Genomic DNA, 20,026 nt, shown 5'->3' on the forward strand with positions numbered 1-20,026 from the left:
GTAAATATTTCCAGCCTGTGGACTGGACATTCATGTGTGGTCATCTCAGGGACAACCACACATTGTAAGGTCAACAACACCATGCATTTCATTATAACTAACTAGACCCGCGGCCATGTTGCAGGGGACAGGTCCATGCACCAGTGTTTGGGAACCATAGCATTATGTCAAAGGGCTTATGTAATAGCTTTGCCCGTCCTTCAGTGGCCTGATGCTCAAAGGCGTCCATCGATACTACAAAAACAAGATTGAGTCAATTGTACATCGACAACCCCAAGCCATAATGCACAACAGATAAATTGCTGGGAAGGTCCAAGTAGGTAGGAGAGAGGTATGTACCTTAGATATGAACTGTAGCCGGGTGTCTATGGTACATGACTGAGCCCACGGAAGGTTGGTGGTGCATGCCCCGGTGTACCCACGACAAGATGCGCACAGCTGTTGGGCCCTTGAGCAAGGCCCTTAACCCCACAATTCCCCCCGGTGGGATTGTCCTGCTTAGTCTAATCAACCGCGAGTCACTAAATAGCTACACTGTAAGGAGAGAGTGAGGCTTTACACAAGCAGGAATGGGCAGAGCTACCACGCGCCTTCGGCAGGGCTTGGGAGAAATTATCGTGGGACCATCTGGGCTGTCGATTTCAGAAGTTGTCCTCCTGCTGTCCCTGTCGGGCGGGTTTGGCACAGAGTGCAGACATATGAGTAATTACACAATTATGGGCTATTTAGGAGTTGTTCGTAAGTGCAAAACAGCACAAACGAAGCTGCTCTGTGTAAGTGTGGAGGAAGCGCAACACGGACACACAAACAATCTCGAGACCGATGAGTCATACTGGTGGCTCCGCACGCCAGAATCGCCACAAATGACTCCCCTTATGTTTTTCTGTAAAGAGATTAATTTATATCAATAAGTACAGTGCGGTCCAAGATCCCTGCACTGATTAGCGCAGCTGTGTGATGTGTTGGTGATTTAAACCCAACCAATCGCAATCTCCTAGCTCAATTACCTCTGCCAGCTTAAGCGATTACAATCACGGATAAAGCACTGAATTAATTTGATCCAATATTTAGCAAGCTGACAACTCTTCACTTATGTTTATTTTAATAGACATGTTGGTTTTCTCGTGCACCTGATTAAGTGTAAATGTCATGATTACCTGAGAGAATTTCCCCAATAAATGTTTGTTTGTGTCATAGCTTGAAATAGAGACGACCAAAATAGAACTGAATTACAGTATACAGAAATAACCCAACTAGTTTCCCAGGTTCTAGCTATCACTCTGGTTGATATCAATCACTGCATTTTGGCTGTAGGTAGCAAAATCTTTTTTTGCATCTCAAAACAGCCTTTACGAAAAAACCATGTGAACATTTTAAAATCAATCACATTCAAACACATATGAAATACTTAGGGAAAAAAACAGGAAAACCGACTAGATTATGTTTATTTCAAACCATTGAAATAAATATTATTTTTCCGCTCACATTTTATCAATGGGATTACTTTTGTTGTTGGCATGTTGGGTGTTCATGTGATTTTCACATGGGGTTTTTGGTAAGAGGCCTCTGGGTGGCTCAATAAAGACACTCGTTCTGAAGGCCCTGCGACTGGGTGTTCAAACCGTTGCCAGCTACAGCCAGAGGTCCGCATTGGCACGGCAACAACTGGCCAAGCCTCGCTCGGGGAAAGACAGGGGGGCGAGCCGGCCAACTCCCTGGAGCACCTTGCTCCCTAGCAGCCACTCCTCGCCAGACCGGGGGCCAGCGGACGCTGAAACCTCCTTATCCTCCTCCGGCGTGGCCGGAGTGTAATCGGCAGTGTGTCTGCAGTTTGGAGAAAGGAGCGAGAATAGCCATCGTGCGAATGAGAGTCGCATGTCTCCCCTCAACACCTGAAGTCAGCAGGAAGGGTTGCAGCCAGAGATCTCGGACAAAATACAAATCGAAACAAGGTCTGTGATTGACAGCTCCCGGCCTCAAAACCACAGTCGCAAAGCCAAAGTTCCTACCAGGAGGTCTAAGTGTGATGTTCTGGATTCTTCCTAACTTTCTTTATTGCAGGCTGATTTAAGCCTGACAGCAGTAATGCATGCCTGTATGCCGCTTGTGTGACAGTGGCATTCCTGTGACAGGGTAATGAGGCACTTCTGACACGGACGGTGTGCCCTTGAATATGAGTGCAGGGGAGAGCAAGTGACACGCGGCATCTCCGTCAAAGAGGCTGGTCAGCAGGCACTGTGCCAGACCAGGCTCAGAGGAGAAAATAGGATTCAATCTCAAAAAATAGCACCCCACACTTGGTGCAAAGGTTTCATCACAACGTGGTCTGAATCGTAGAGTAGTGGTAGTAGTTGTAGTAGTAGTAGTAGTAGATGTACAAACGCATGCATGTCAGGCTACTCGGGGGGGGGGCATTAACAGGGTGTTGCTGCAAAAGAGCACATGTGCTCAGTCAACTTACCCTGTATAAATAAAGGTTAATAAAATAAAATAAATAGTAGTTATTTATTTTGGTCCTCATTAACAATTTTTACAGAATGAATGCGCATAGAAATAATGAATAACAATATTGACTGAAAAGGTGTAGGCTGAATCTTTAGCTGATTACTGATTTAGCTGAAGCTTATTACACCTACCCTTTTTACATATTCTCATAGTCTACCATTACCTTAGAGGGAACATAAGACGATACCAGTCTTTGGATTCCACCGTAGACACCTTATTTGTCAATGCTTTCGCTCATGAAATGCGATCATCATAACAAAGTTAACTATTATTACACTAGTATCTCTTCCTGGTATGTACACCTGGTATGTAAATACCTAATAAAGTGCTCACTGAGTGTATGATGTGTTTTTATTGACTAATGTATGATCCCGTTGATGTTTGATATATAATGCTGTGTTTCCAACCAGTATGGCTATGCTCAGACTACTTATTAAAAGAGTGTGCTTTTAGGAGGAAAGAATCCATGAATATTTTATATCACTATGAATATTTATGCATGTAAACTCAATGGTCAGTGGTATAACCTGATGAGTAACATACAGCGATCTTTATAATTCTGGAGAACAGAGCTTTCAGCTGATGCAGATGTGCTGGGTTGTTAGAACAACAGCAACTGGGTGAATAAGACAGGGGGGAGGCATTCTCTAGCACATCACTAGCCGTATCTGCACGTACTGCCAGTTCTCCCATAACCCATCAGTGCGACAAGAAGGTTTTCGCCATCCCCAAAGAGTCTCACTCTCCCTGAACGTTTATCAAAGGGGCGCACAACTCCGGTCCTCCAGGGCTGGGTCTGCGTACAGCTTTTTGTTCCAACCAAATGCCTGGTTTTTAATTTGCTGACAGCTCTATAAATGACCCTGGTTCAAGCCTGTACTTGAGCACAGTAAAATCATTAGGATGCACCCGCAGTCTGCAGCTGTAGCTCATACACATGTCAGATAAGATATGATTGAGTCAATGAAATAATTAAGACTAGAAGTCGCCACAAAATCCTGAAACAGATCGGCCCTTGTTGTGCCCCACTGGTTTATCGTCCCGCTGATAATCATTTGAATGCCTTGAAGACTGCAATTCGTGATTTTTCCTGCATCTGAAAATCAACTTCATTAAGTGGCTGAATAATTACTTTATAATTACTCAATTGAGGTATTACTATAATTAACTTATTACATTTCTACTAATCGTCTTATTGGGGCACTAATGTGCAGGTGACAGCAACCAATAAAAACTCACATGTAAATTACACATTTACTAATATCTAAATTACACATTTACACTAATATAACATCTCAGTGCAGGTGTTCGCAAAATTCTCAATGAGGGTGCAAAATGCAATCTATTAAACCGTATTTATATACTCATGAAAGAGCAACAATATTCCACCTGTCTTAGATCTCAGAGGACCAGATGGCATTTTTTTACCAGTGAGTTAAAATTTTACGAATTACATTAATAACTAAGAGATGTAAAACGGAGGTGGTTGAAACATTAACACGGAGTTAGCAGCCATGATAAACGTTTACGAACCGGAAAGCACTCCAGGAGTACAGAGTCAGCCCGTATTGCGGCGGACACTTATATGAATCACCCCGTTATCTCGGCGAGGCTACTTCACAGCTTTGAGAACATTCAATTCAGTTCTAACTCTGTATCAGGGACTTGTCCTTCTTGTCGTTCAGCCTTTCCATTCACCTTGTTAAATGATTCGTGTTCTCCCCGACACTGTGGCTCGAATAATAAGACCTGTCCTCAGAGAAACGTTGTGAATCACTCTTCAACACTTCTGAAGATTCAACTTTGTGAATCACTCTTTAACACTTCCGAGGATTCAACTTTGTGAATCACTCTTCAACACTTCTGAGGATTCAACATTTTGAATCACTCTTCAACTCTTCTGAAGATTCAACTTTGTGAATCACTCCTCAACCCTTCTGAGGATTCAACTTTGGGAATCACTCTTCAACACTTCTGAGGATTTAACTTTGTGAATCACTCTTCAACACATTCACAAAGTTGAGGATTCAACATAGTGAATCACTCTTCAACTCTTCTGAAGATTCAACTTTGTGCATCACTCTTAAAAACTTGTCTCTGTCTGCCCTCCACCACTCTCTGACTCATCTGCCCGGATTCAATCAACGGCAAGATGCTCTTTATGTACACAGCAAGAGGAAGCTACGGACGAATTATGATTGAGTCCGGTCTAATGCCTCGGCCATATTTTCCACACCACGCTGCGACTCAGGCCAACGTTCAAGGCAATGTTTCCCCCCCGCTTGCTGTGTTGTATTTCATTAGGCACAATTGTGTCGAGGTGACTAAAGTGCTTGTCATAAACCACCGCGGTCATAAACAACAGCAACAGCTGGAGAGCGTGACAGTGGAGCGCTAATAGTGTTTTAATCTTCTACAAAGACTCAATAAAACTTTGTAATTACACTGCAGACAAGCGACATAAACCACCGTGTCGGAAGGAGTACTGTACGACTGGGGCGATTATTACGCAGACGACGCTGGAGATTTGGACGAGTCTTCCCGCCACTGCCCGGTCTCCTCCAATCAGCACCCGCTTAGGCATCATGTGGGGGCGATGTCATCCACTAACGGCCTTGTTGCCGGGCGAGCCCGTCTCCTCCAATCAACACCTGCTTAGGCATCATGTGGGGATGATGTCATCCACTAACGGCCTTGTTGCCCTTGAGGAAGGCCCTTAACCCCACATTGCTCCAGGGGAGATTGTCTCCTGCTTAGTCTAATCAACTGTAAGTCGCTTTGTCAGCGTCAGCCAAATAAAATAAATGTAAAAAATAAAAATTATAATTAGAGAAGGGGCTGATTGCTACCAGAAGACTCAAACCTCTAAGCTTGTGTATAGGTAAGTGGAATAGAGTGCTAATAACCCAAGCATAAAAGCTCTAAATATAAACATTACTGAAGTAACAAACCCTGTTCCTGGAGATCTACCATCCAGATCTCAGACAAATATAGTATGTAATCGTTTTTGGATTCAAATACATGTTGATGCTTTACTGAGCTTGTCTGGTGTATTGGAACCTATGGAATACTTTCAAAAAGTGCAAACCCCGTCTTCTGGTCCTTTTGGTTGGCTCGTTTGCACCAGGCAAGATCAATCGAGCACAGAAAGGTATTTGCATCCAAAACAATTACGTATCTGTCCCATCTGCTGCAACCCTGTCGGTTTTCACTCTAATCCAAACAACACACCTCATTCAACAGTTAAATTTTTGGTTTAGCTGCTAATTAGTAGACAGGTATGCCAAATTAGGGTTGAAAAGAAAAACTACAGGATGTTAGAACTCCAGGAACAGGGTTGGCTACCACAGAATGTGCTGCTAACAATGAACTGTGCTCCTCTTGTGATGTTGAGATTAAGCTTTGCATGTTGTCCATGGCCAAGGAGAAAGGTATCGATTCCAGCAACTGGCACAGAGTTGACGAGAGAGAGATTCACGGTGCACGGGCTGGCAAGAGCCAGAACAACCGAGCACAGTCGACAGCGGCTTAGAACCGAGGCCAAATTCACCACCCTAGCCGAAGGAAGCGAAAAACAACAACCTTTCCTCTGCAGCAGAAAAATATCTCTTGAACATATGCTACACTCTCAGAGAAAAATTGTTCCAAAAGAAGCTCTTTGATTCCCCATCTAGTTCAAGGATTGTTTGTTGGACAAAACGGTTCTTTGTCTGGGAGCTTTCACACGTCACACCTATGATAGACGATTCCATAAAGAACTGAAAAGGGTCCCTCAAAAAAGACAAGCCAAATAACCTGGGGATATGGGGAGAACACAAAGGTTAAAGACTTCCCAATTAAAGACCCATACCCATCTGAACAATGCGTCTATGGGGCCGTCTCATTTGTGGAGGGGCGAGGCGGGCGGTTTCTTTCACCTGACTGACAGGAAGCTTTCAGCGAGCGCCTATATCTCACGGATCAAAGAGCCGTGATTACGGCCTGAAGTCAGCGTGAGCTCAGCTCATTACCCGTTACCTTCATCCGCGAAGCCTGCCTCTCTCTTTTTGGAAAAATCGGTTGCGGGAAAGGGAATCCTTTCTCTTGATTGAGATGAACAGCAGGCTCGCTGCAGGAGAAGCGTTCGGCCCGATACGCCTACCTGTAGGGAGATTTTGATGAGCTGAGCTAATGGATCAGTCAACAGTGGGCGAGGGGGGGGGGGGGGGGGGGGGGGTACTAACTGCAATTTCCAGCTTCATTAAAACTCAAATAATGCTGCCGTTGCTAGTCATGAACATTACAGTGTGCGTCATCGAACATCCCATCGCTTCCAAAATGTTTTTTGGTTTTTTTCAAGTTCCGGTTTTAAAATGCGTTTCCGATTCACAAAGTCGTGACCTGAATTCCATTACATTACATGTTATTTAGCGGACGCTCTCATTCCAAATAGAAGTGTCAGCTAAATAACAAGATGACGCATCTTATAGTTGATTAGACTACGCAGGGGACAATCCCCCCTGGAGCAATGTGGGGTTAAGGGCCTTGCTCAAGGGACCAACAGCTGCGCTGATCTTATTGTGGCTACACCGGGGCTTGAACCACCAATCTGCAGACCCCAGTCATGTACCTTAACCATTAAGCTGCAGGCTGCCACCTTAACCAATATAAAAATCACATTTTTCTCATTTCTGGCTATGTGAGAAGAGAGTAAATGAATCTTCATTGGAGAGAAGGGTATGGCCAGAACACATATGCTCGATGGCCTCAAGGATTTTTGATGTTTAAAATTATACAGGACAAAGGGATACTAGGGTAAGCAACCTTGTTTACAGGGGATGGTAACGCAATGGTAACTCTAAACTCATGTGTACACGTGTAACATATGTCCTACACTCACCTCCACATCCTGCGGGCCGCAGCGTCTGCAGGCATTTGCTTCAACGTGCTCTACACCACCTCGTTTCACTAATTAGCTTGTTATCTGAACCAAACAGGTAAAGATAGCGCACGGTTGAAGCAAACACCTGCAGACACTGCAACCCGCGGGACGTGGAGTTGAGTAGCGTTGCCCTACACGCTTTAAAGGACAGTGTAATAATCACTGGACAACTGCTTTCTGGCAGCATATAATGAGTCTAGCACGTGAATGTGTGCCTAGCATCTGCATCTGTGGGCGGACACGGATAATAGATGTCACTCACACAACCTGCCGAGTGACCGTAAACATGCACGTACATATAAATATATCCCTCGGGTGTTTTGACAGCTCAGTCAGCCTACCTGTCTTTCAGTCAGGTAACAAGGTTGGTTAGAACCGCACTGCTGGGATTCAAGTGACATGCTATATCACCTCAATTCAACGCAGTGGTCACACTTAAAAATAAAAATAAAAAGTCCTATTCACACTGTGGGCTAAGAGGGATGTTAGCCCAGGGCTAGGCAAGTGGTCACATTTAACATGTCTAACGTGGGCTAGCTCTGGATTATCCTTAGCCTGGGGCTAAAGATAGGGCAGTGTGAAAAACCCTCACGTGTTTCTCACAAAGGCTTCACAAATACTTCATACAGGATATAACCACAGAGCAGTGTGAAAAACCCTCACGTGTTTCTCACAAAGGCTTCATGGAACTTCATAAAGGCTTCATACAACATATACACTCACCGAGCAACTTTATTAGGTATTTATTAGACTTATTTTTTTTACTTTTACTGCTGTAGCCTATCCACTTAGAGTTATGATGCGTTGTGTGTTCAGAGATGCTCTTCTGCATACCACTGTTGTAATGTGTGGTTATTTGCGTTACAGTCACCTTCCTGTCTTTGACCAGCTTTGACCAGTCTGGCTCTTCTCCTCTGACCTCTCTCATTAACAAGACATTTCTGTCTGTTGCTCACTGGATTTTTTTAGTTTTTTGCACCATTCTTTGAAAACTCTAGAGACTAGTGTGCGCGAAAATCCCAGGCGATCAGCAATTTCTGAGACAGTCAAACTACCCTGTTTGCCACCAACAATCATTCCACGGTCATAATCACTTAGATCTTAGATTTTTTTCACCATTCTGATTGTTGATGTGAACATTAACTGAAGCTCCTGACCCGTATCTACATGACTGCATGCACTGCACAGCTGCCACACAATTGGCTGATTAGATAATCGCATGAATAAGTAGGTGTAATAAAGTAAAAATATTCCAAATATTTTTCATACTAATCTCACACTAATTAGACAACGCCCCTAGCAGTTGAAGTTAACAGTACATTCTAATTCCCAAACAAAAGGGCACACAAAACGCGTGCGTACAAAACGTTTTTCTCTTTTTCACGTGTGTCTATGCTCAATTAATATTGTTAATGTTACATCTTAACCGTAACCCTAACCATAACCATGTTGCTACCATTTTTTTGCTGTCTGCCAACAGATTATGAGTGAATACATTTATTTTATATCTATTATATTGTATTTCTCCTCGCAATTGTACAATGACATCATGGGGTGGCGCTTATCCAGGATTCGTTATACGTGAACCGATTTCCAGGGCACGAAAAATCAGTGCGAGATCATGCTGGACATAGCATCGTCTTACACAACATGCTACGCAAATTGTGACCGCCCTCACTGAAACACGTCAAATTAAGTTTGCCAAGGGAAGTGTTCGGCTTTAAGTGCAGGGCAAAGTTAAGGACGAATGCTGATTGAACATCAGCCCCTTCTATTCTACGCAATGACACCCATTGGCCCATGTAATCAAGAGCAGCATAGCATGTCATGAGTAAGGATGTTACACATTCGTCATCTAGCCGAACAACCATGTCAGAGGAAAAGGGGAGACTGTAGGGATAGCTTCTAGGAGCCAAACATCCCTAAACAGCCTGTTCAAGATGTTGTCATTGGGAGCGAATTAACGACTTATAGCCTCACAAGGAGAACTGATTCGATAAGTGATGCTTCATAAAGTGCTCAGGGATAATGTGGCTAACAGGTGCCATTGAATACTGAGGCTCAAGCAGCCTGCTATACACACAGCAAGCACTTTATTAGGATTTTTTTAAACTTTATTACACCTACTTATTCATGCGATTATCTAATCAGCCAATTGTGTGGCTGCAGTTCAATGCATACAATCATGTAGATACGGGTCAGGAGCTTCAGTTAATGTTCACATCAACCATCAGAACAAGAAAATGAAAAAAGTGACCGTGGAATGATTGTTGGTGGCAGACAGGGTGGTTTGAGTATCTCAGAAATTGCTGATCTACTGGGATTTTTCATGCACATCAGTCTCTAGAGTTTGCAAAGGTGGAATGGTGGAAAAAACTAAACAAAAAATCCAGTGAGCAGCAGTTCTGCAGACATAAACTTGTCGTCTTGTTAATGAGAGAAGTGAGAGGAGAAGGGCCCGACCAGTCAAAGCTGACAGGAAGGTGACAGTAAGGCAAATAACCACACATTACAACAGTGGTATGCAGAAGAGCATCTCTCTAAGTAGATAGGCTCCAGCAGTAGAAGTTGAACCTGAGTGTATCTGGAGAGAATAGCATATGTGCTTACCACACCGATACGGTGGTGAGAAGAAACTCGCATAAGCACCCAGGACCAAAAGCAGGAGCCACTGACAACCGAGAGGACCCGATTTTAGCAAATGTGAATGGATAGACCAAAACTGCCAAGACTAATAAACTCGGGCACCAATAAGGTCTGTCCAACAGTTGGTCCCACATGAAAGAAGCTAGCTCGAAAGCTCCATCTTATGTTGGACAAAGAGTTGATCTGCTGATATGAGTAGTTTGGCTAAATCCAAATGGGTAACAAGTAACTGGGCACATCAGGCTGAGAGGCAGCGAGGCAGTGAGGCAGAGCCACAAAGCTCGCCAGCTTGCTTGGCAGATGTAATCAGCAAGGGGAATGCTGTCTTCATGAATAACCGCTCGGCTCCATCCTTATCCTGTGGCTGGAATGGCAGCCGAAAGTCATCAAAACTACGTCTTACCGCCAGGTCGGGGGTCTCTGGCGGCCTCGAAGGCAGACATATCAGCCCCTCTAAACATAAACCAAACATAAACTGTGGCGCGACCTGCTGAAACAGCCACCGGGAAGCCATTAACACCAGAAAGCCAGACTCGCCATTATCGACAGCTCCGGCAGTAAGACTTCTGCCCGGGATCACACTTGTGCTTTCGTGCCATATCTCTCACAGGATAGTTAGAGGGAGCGAGAGAGAGAGAGAGAGAGAGAGAGAGAGAGAGGGAGAGGGAGAGAGAGAGAGAGGGAGAGAGGGAGATGTAACCTTCCAATTGAAATGCAGGTTAGGATAAATATATTCATCACCAAAACGGCCACTCCACCGGTAAACATCTCAGCAGCGTTTGGCAGTGATGACCCCAGAGCTACAGTACTTTGTCAAAGAGAGGATAATCCATGACTCTATCGTGACTGTCAAAAGCTGCTTCTGAGCAACACACATTGCAAAATTGGTATTGCTATGGTGATGGCCTTTCGATGGCCCTTAGCGACACGTCATTAATGCAGTGGGAGGTCAAGATTAGCACCCTGAGCATTTTGTCACCCTACACTGCACACCAACTTTGTAGGTTTCTGCAGACACACATCCGCAAGTGTGAACTTTCCTCTCCCTCTCTCATTCTGTATTTCCCTCTCTATCTTCCACTCTCTTGCTCTCATTCTGTCTTTCCCTCATTCTCTCTCTCTCTTGCTCCCTTTCTCACCCTCTCTCTCGCCCTCGCCCGCTCTCTCTCTGTCAGTTGGAGAAATTGGATAATTTTGAGAAAGTTCTGAAAAGTCAGAGAACTTATTGGCACGGCAGTCCCAAGGACTTTGTCCGTGTATTTTGGCAGCGTAACAAATTCAGAGAGCAAAAACATAACATTAGAAAAATCCACAGCAGCCCTCGCCAGGGCTGATGTTGGCAAATCGAGAAGCCAGCATTCCATCACCGACTGTACCCAGTGTGCTTATCAAAGAACCTTTTAAAACAAATGACAGGTGATATAGTTTATAATTATTGGTTATGTGGGAACCAGCGCATGTTCCAGGCAAGACCTCCGTATATGACAACGTACACGTTACGTCTAATCACAATAAACTCACCACGAATAATATAGAATCAAATTAACATCAGCAAAGCTAGCAAGAATATATCATGCCCCAGCTGCGTTTCTGACAGTGTGTGAAAATTACTCAGATTTTCACACAGCGAGTGGAAAACCGTTAACTCACAATCTCGGTTTGAATTTAAGTGTTTTTATTGTTCTCGCCGTACCGAGTGTGAAATAGGTTTATCACCCTGACCTGGAATTCGACAGCTGTGTAGTTACGATGCAGCTATTAGCAGCGGCATGGCATTTTTGACTAGTCATAGCGTTTCTCACCGTGCTGAGGAATGAGTTTATGGAGCAACGAAAGGCTGTCCTTCGAAGCGTAATCCCGGCCTTACGCTTTTATTTCACATTTGCTCAGGCATGTGCTCTTTAATACATCATAACCGTTACGTGTCACATTTGCCATTTTCGGTTAATGTCAGCCACCTGACTCGATGCTGCTCCCGTCATGTTTAATTCATTCTCTCTCTCTGCGCGGCTGTCGGGAGAGAAGCCATCACAAGTTCCCCGCTGCTCGGTGACACAACACAGGGGGTCAGATACACACTCAGTCACATAAGCGGGCAGAGGAAGCTGCCATGCTCCATGCGTGACACTGTCACCACACCCCACACACACAGCCAACATGCCGAGGAAAACAGCTCAAGGTAGCTGGTTGAAACGGCTGGTCGACCAGTTCTGACCAGCTCCCAGCTCAACATGGTTTAGCTGGTTGACCAGTTCAGACCAGCTCCCGACATGACATGGTTTGACCAGCTGAAGCTATGTTTTAAAACAGCTGGTAGCTGGTTGACCAGCTCATACTAAGCTAGACCAACTTTATGGCCAGCTTGGTCATGCTGGTTGACCAGCTCATACTAAGCTAGACCAACTTTATGGCCAGCTTGGTCATGCTGGTTGACCAGCTCATACCCAGCTAGACCAGCTTAATACTAGCTTGACTAGCTTGGTAAATTCTCAAGATGGCCAAGCTGGCATTGCTGGATTTTACGATTTTCTCCTTTTTATAAAAGGTTAAAAGGCCATCAAAGTAAGACATATGGTAGCTAGTAAATGGTGGAAAGTTACCATATCAATGAATGAAAAACATCACACAGTTTCTTTATTACATATGGTTAAAAAGTCATCAATGTAAGGAATAAGTTATTAAATGAATGGTTGAAAATACATACATTTCAATAGTTAATTAACTTAAAAAATAGCTTCCTTGGATTTTGCTCCACATTAATTCAGTTAATTTTGGAGGTGAAGATCTTACGTCTCTCAAGTAACATACGATAAAAATGAATGTTTTAAAATAATATTGATCAGGGTATACAAATCTGTCATTATATCAACATTTCTATAGGGCAGCATTTGCCAACCTTTTTTCTTACATAGAATTTTTTTTTTTACAAAATCTCAGGGTACACCACTTTCAATAACATACGACATGCTGACATTGATGTGACGTGTCAACAGTAGGTCTAAAAGTTATTTTAGGGTTCGAATTAAGCAATATGGCTTGGTTATTTGGACGTTTGTGAATGGGATTTGTTATTTTAACCTTATAATGTAAACTTCAACATTTTTAAAAAGGATTTTCACAGAGTACACCTGACCTCACCTGGTGGCACACTGGCTGGGAAACGCTGAGCTAGGGGGCTGGTTTACAACAAGAGGCATTTTATTTCAAATGACATTTATTTTCAAATTATGCTCAGCTCTTGTTTTTTTCCCCCAAACAATCAACCACAGTTCAACAGTATCAGTCTGATTTCAGTCCATAAGATCAAATTCAGGGCAAAAGAAGTCCTGTTGCATCGACAAAATGTCCGCATGACTCAACAAACCTACCTCTACCCACAGCTGTACAGAGGCTATTGCATAATGCAGTCTCTTATGCTTTTGCATACATCGATTAGAATGACAATGTTAAACACTGAAGTACAGTAACAGAGTTATCCTAGCTATACTGAACCTTTCATGTAATATTTATTAAATGAGACAGACTGGAGGCAATGTTAACATGAGGAACACAATTTCTCAAAGGAGCAAATCGGTTCAAGTAAGTTAAACTGGAGTCTGGAACTTATTGATTTAAAAAAGGCAACAACATTTACACAACAACATTTAGTGAAGTGTAAAAATGTTGCTGAAAACCATTTGCAAAAAAGTTGTAAAGTAAAGTACTAAAAAACCATTTAGTGATTCACAACCAGCAATCACTCAGCGATATCTACTCCATGAGGACAGAATCAGCTGTCTACTGTAACTATTCTAAAATAGAATATGTTATATTATAAATACGTTATATTTAATATGTTTATTTGTTTGTTATTTTGAAGGGGGTCAATTGGCAGGTGCATTCCTCCAAGGATATTACCGTATTTTAAATTGTATAAGAGACTGGTACTAAATAACACTTTCATTATCATGAGCTTTCACTAGAAAAAGAACCGGAGAAGAATATTAGTGGATGTATTTAGTATATTGATACTATTTATGATGTTCTGAGAAACAGGCTGGAAAATTCATTAACCTTTCATTTGTTTGATGGGGGTTCAGTTAACTGCAATATAATGAAAGAGATACAAGACTATTTTAGTATTAATGGTTGCGTATTATGTAAGGTTAAGTGAATACTAGATAAACAATCTGAAATAACTCCTGTAGATATACAGAAGGTGCTAACTTAAGATATATGGTTAATAAAGGAATAAACAGACATTTGTGTGGCTATGCTTTCAAGGACTGCTTGCCCTGATGTGTCTGGGATTTACTGTACTAACCAGCCGTAATGGTGAGATCAGTCATTAAAATGTTCTTCTTGTGGATGGAACTGCCATAGACCTTTACCTTCGACTGCAATTCTGCATATGAACGTTTAACAGAATTTTACTTTCGGAAGATGAATTCAAGTACTTGCAATAAACCTTCAGCTTATAAGCTTAAATAGATGTTATACTTATGTCAAACTTATATTACACCAAATAGATAGATACTGTATATATTTACGTACAGTATATAAATGTACTGAATATATATTTGAAATACTTTTGTGTGGTCCTTTCCACAATCATAAATGCCTGATTTAAATGTCAAACAATAGGTACTTCAGAGATTCGAAAGAACCAGAAAAGAGAGAGAAGAAAATTAAATAATGAAATAAAATAATTCAATTATCACTAAAATTCAACATTTTCATTGGCCACATCCTTCACCAGCCCATTTGCAATCCCCCCAGAGTTAGTGAACACACCGCATCCCCAGCACCTTACTCTTGCACTACAACTCACCGCGGTGTCATAGAACCACCGCAGCTCTTCAAAATAGCGTTTGCAAGTTTGCATACATGCTTTCTTGCCCTGGAGTACTGCTCACACAAATAACTGTTTCAGAAAACACGCAAGACAACGCATTCGTCAAAAGGCTCATCAAGACTGGATACTGAAAGCTTACTTATACCCGCACAAAGGAAGCAACTTAACACCGCTGACTAATCAGAGACAGCTGAGAAGCCAACTGTCCAAGTACTTTTGGTCTCTCAAAATGGGGGGGGGGCCTTTTTATGAAAATGGATGTAATCTCTACACTGATCACCTGAGATCGATGTTAATACTCTTACATTAAAAGTGACAGTCTACTATTGAAACTTCATTTTTAAATTTCAAATCCAATGTCCTGCAGTACAGAGCCAAAAGAACAGACATCCCACCAATTGTGCACTAATATATCAGCTAGTCTGTGTTACACATTCCTTATGCATTGATTAACACTATAAAATGCTTATACAGCAAAGTTCAGATGACTGTGTCTATGAAATGATCAGTTTTGAATGGCCAGCTCGCCGTTCTGTGACAGATCTGCATTGACTTTAATGCCGATTTCTATCAAATAAAAAAATTATCTTGCAATATAATTTTTTCGTGTAGTGTTTCCTGTGGTTTCAGAATACACTTGGGTGTTATGAACCACATTTGGCATCCAAGCTGTTAAAATCCAAGCAAGCTTTGAGCACAGCTTTGAGTTCTTTCTAATCAAATAACCAGGAGCAGATGTTTCTCCCATAATGACTATCTGCCTTTCAATTATTTCACAGGAAGTTTTCCCACCGTTGTTCCAGAGAAATTTGCTACCATTCAGCATCACTTGGCTGGTCATGCCTGTACCGTATCTGTAAACAGGTTGCAAAATGCTCACATCACGTCAATGTTTTTGAAGTTTTGTAACAGTTATGCAAATAGTCACTGTTCAGTTTGCAGTGTCAGTCTGCCCTCAGATTGACTATCAGCATAGGTAGACAGATAGACAAATATATAGATAGATAGACAGATAGACAGATAGATAGATCATTACATTTAAATAGCACTTATTTTCTAGACACTAAAAGCGCTTTACAGCGACGAGGGGGAAACTCGCCTCAACCACCACCAATGGGTAGCGCCCGCCTGGGTGATGGGACGGAAGCCATTTTGTGCTCACCACACACCAGCTGAGGTGTAGAGGGAGAGAACAATGTCTTTGCCAATTGAATCAGGGGATGATTACGTGGCAGATTGAAAGAGCCAGGGTCGGGAACTTAGCCAGGACACCGGCGTTCCCACTACTCTTTGCGAAAAGCATCTCGGGATCTTTGATGACCACAGTGAGTAAGGACCTTGGTTAAACGTCTCATCCGAAAGATGAAGGCGTAGCGACGGCTGGTTTTAAAGCCTCCAAACAGTTTCCAAATTCCAACGCGAGAGATTCAAGCCCAGGGTTTTCATGAAAGAATAGGAAAGCAGCATTTTAGCTCTGATTCTGGTAATTCACAGGGTGTTAGATACTGATAGAACATTTGACATTGAGGTTTCACGACCCAATGACAGAGAGATTAAATGAAAACTGATTTGAGTACTGAACTGTTCCTTCTCTATCTTTGCCATCTCAGTGGCATACTTTTTTTTGTCCAATTAGAAGCTAGCGCTGGAGTGTTGGAAATGCAATTTCCCTGCAGTCTACATCATTATATCCATCTAAAGAGAGAAGAAATGCAAAATTACCCTCTTTAATAATGAATACGTTGTTGACAGGAACATGATCATTAAACCATCCATTTGGTGTTAAAATTGCACAAAATTGCACTGTTCTCCACAGTCAATGAAATAGGCCTTCTTTTATGTGACACTAGCTTCATAAACATGCACGCGCACACACGCACATACACACGTACGTACACCCACACACTCACACACACACTCACACACATACTCATGAGCGCACACACACTCACACGCACGCACACACACACGCACGCACACACACTCACACACATACACTCACACGCACGCACACACACACACTTACACACATACTCATGAGCGCACACACACTCACACGCATGCACACACACACACACTCACATGTACACGCACACACACACACAAACGCATATACACACACGTGCACACACACACACACGTGCACACACACACACACTCACATGTACATGCACACACACACACACACAAACACATATACACACACGTGCACACACACACGTGCACACACATAGGCACACATACTCATGAGCGCACACACACTCACGTGTACACACACAGACACTCACGTGTACACACACACACACTCACGTGTACACACACACACACACTCACGTGTACACACACACACACAAAGTAGCAGAGCTTGGCTGCAGCCCCCGGCATCACTGCTTTCCCCTCATCTCACACTCCCGCAGTGCCAGGGTGCCGCGGTGACCGACGCTGTGCTCTGAAAGCCTCTCTCAGCATCGCTCTGGGAGCAGACAAGGACAGCGAGCACGCGTCCCAGAGGCCGAATACGAGCAGGAGCACTTCATCCCCCATTAAGAGCCCTGCGGAGGAGGCCGGGAGACAGGCCGAGACTGGGTGACAGTGCTCTTCAAGGGAGAGGGGATTTATGCGCGTTCCTCCCCTAACTCTTAATTGCCCTAAATTGCCTAATTACCGTGTGCTTAATTGTGCCAACGCTGCCTACAGTAGGTCATACGTGGCTGATTTACTGAGGGCCATAAACCGTGTCAGAGCCTCAAGGACACGGCGGGGCTAAACCTGCTCTGAATCCCTCCTGACAATCAAGAGTATCGATCGGCCGCAGCGCGGTGAAGGGGCAGCTGAAATCGCAGGGCTGCCACCAGCACTACTCCTCCCCTGGCTTCCACGGAGTGGATATAAAGGCACCTCCGCACCATATGCCACATCGGGGGAGACGAACAGCTGTCAAAGGCAATATACAAGAACTAATTATTCCTTCTCTTTTTGATCCGTATCGAATGGAGTTCTGCCACCAGTTGTCACTGTGAACCGAAGAACTGTGATTACAGATTAATTCGGCGGATAAAAACGTTGCAGAATAAATTATTCTTTACACTGTAATTTGATTACAATGAAATTAAATTGGGTTGCGGGTAAGTAAGATGTCACTAATCACCATTAGAATAATGTTTGAGAAAGCCGTTTACCCGTTAATACTTAGTCATCGAAATGTATAGGCGTGCCACACACGCGTTCAGAATAAAAAGAACATAGTTTAAAACATGGAAATGCAAGTTATGATATCACCAAGAGATCACACGATGTTGAGGGAAAGAAACGTTGTCGGGCAGAGAGGCAGACATATGTTTCAGTTAGCAGAGAAAATACAGCACCTGTTTCATCTGTTAAAAGATATATTTCTCCATCTTAGCCCCTCTGGGGAAATTCCATTTCTCTCGAGTCCAGATTTTTTTCCCTCTGCCGCCAGCACAGGTTAAATAAAACAAGGCCATGCACTGTAAAAAAAAAAGCCCTGTGTTGTCCGCTGGGGTCCTGTGATGCTCATATCGATGGCAGAAGCAATACTCGGGAGCGTTAGAGATGTTAACCTTTGTTCCCGAGGTGTCGCTTTCCCTCTGCGGCGAAATTGCCTGCGGAGGAGTCTGAGAATGGGTTGCAGTGGTGCCGAACTTTTGCGCCGTGCGGCCCTGGATTGGGTTAGAATAACCCAATGGCCCAGCTCCCTTGCCTGGCTCCAGTCTTCGTCGATTTCCTGCTGTTCCGTCAGCAGCCCGTCGCCGTGACTGCCTGTCGCTGTCGGAAACGAGCCGGCGACGTCGCCGTTGCGTTTAATTAGCATATTAATGGGAGATGAGCGCCCCCCCAACCCCCCCGTGGAGCAACCCCCCGCTTGGGTTTAACGTTTCTGTTTATTAAGACTGAAGTGAAGTTCGCCCGCGATGTGCAAACGCGCGTGTATTCCGACGCCGTTTGGCACTCCGAGATCCCGCCGCACGGCGGGTCCCCTGTGTTTTCTGAACAGTAATTCTCAGTCGTTTCCTGGGGGTAATGCTCACACTCCATATTCAAGCTGCTTTTATCGGTCTTATTTCTCCCCGCTCTTTTCTTTCTTTGCACTTCAATCTCGTACAGGCGAACACTGTATCTCAAGGCCTTTCTCTTCGGGAAGTTCGCCTCTGCGTTCTTTCCAGACCTGGGTCAAATACGTGTCTGGATTCAAATGTTGTTCTGCTCTTGATTGATCTTGCCTTACATTTCTGGATTCAAATATTGTGCTTGATCGATTTTGCCTGGTCCGACTGAGCCAACTGAGTGGGCCAGAAGGCGGGGCTGGCACTTTCTGAGAGTATTTCATATGTTCCAATCCACCAGACAATATCAGTAAAGCATGGAAAAGTATTTAAATCCAAAACAATTACATATTTCACCCAGGTCTGGTTCTTTCCCAGTGCTCTTTCTCGACTCTCCCCGCTGTTTCTCAAGACCGACGCCCGCTCGGTGCTCGCTTGGAGTTTAAACCCCCCTGATCTGTGTTGTTGTTTTATGGCGATGGCCCAGACCTCAGACTCGACAGTTATGATAATGCCGGTGGCTCCACGGCTTTGACCTCCCGCTCGACCCTGCGAGTGCATCTCCCTGCATGTGTAATAAGTGTCTGCAGCGGGAGCGGATTAGAGACGTAATCCACACTCCGGTGCCTTATCGCTGACTTCCACGTCTGCGCCAGCATTCATCAGCGGCGTGCTTCGGACAAATTGCCAACCAAATAAATAAAAAAAGACAAAAACAAACACACTTGGAAATCTAAACAAATTCAATGTGACTTTCAACTATATTGCTAAATTTGCTGAAAAGCAAAATACTTTTTGGTTGGCAGGATGTTACAGCTAATTACAGTGTCTGAGTGCGGTGCAAACACTAATGTCTAAAATGGCTGCATCGTCTTGCAACTTATAAAGTGTGGTACGAGGAACCCTTTATTAAGCCAAATGCACATGTACTTCACAACATATTTTGCCATATCTGCATGGTAAAGTTGTTACAGAGCTAGGCGCATATGCTTTATGCATTAAAAATGTTTTTGCAGTAGCGCATCTTCAACATAATCAAATGGACTCAAAGGGTCA

At 43.6% G+C, this 20,026-nt stretch overlaps 1 protein-coding gene across 1 annotated transcript in view; it reads right to left on the bottom strand.

The window, feature by feature from the left end:
- The window catches only part of grid2 (glutamate receptor, ionotropic, delta 2), a 243,616-nt gene that overhangs the window by 184,568 nt on the left and 39,022 nt on the right, over nucleotides 1-20,026 (bottom strand). The gene's annotated exons all lie outside the window — the stretch shown is intronic.

This window comes from Conger conger, chromosome 11 (assembly GCF_963514075.1).
Source record: "Conger conger chromosome 11, fConCon1.1, whole genome shotgun sequence".
In the NCBI taxonomy this organism is placed as follows: domain Eukaryota; kingdom Metazoa; phylum Chordata; class Actinopteri; order Anguilliformes; family Congridae; genus Conger; species Conger conger.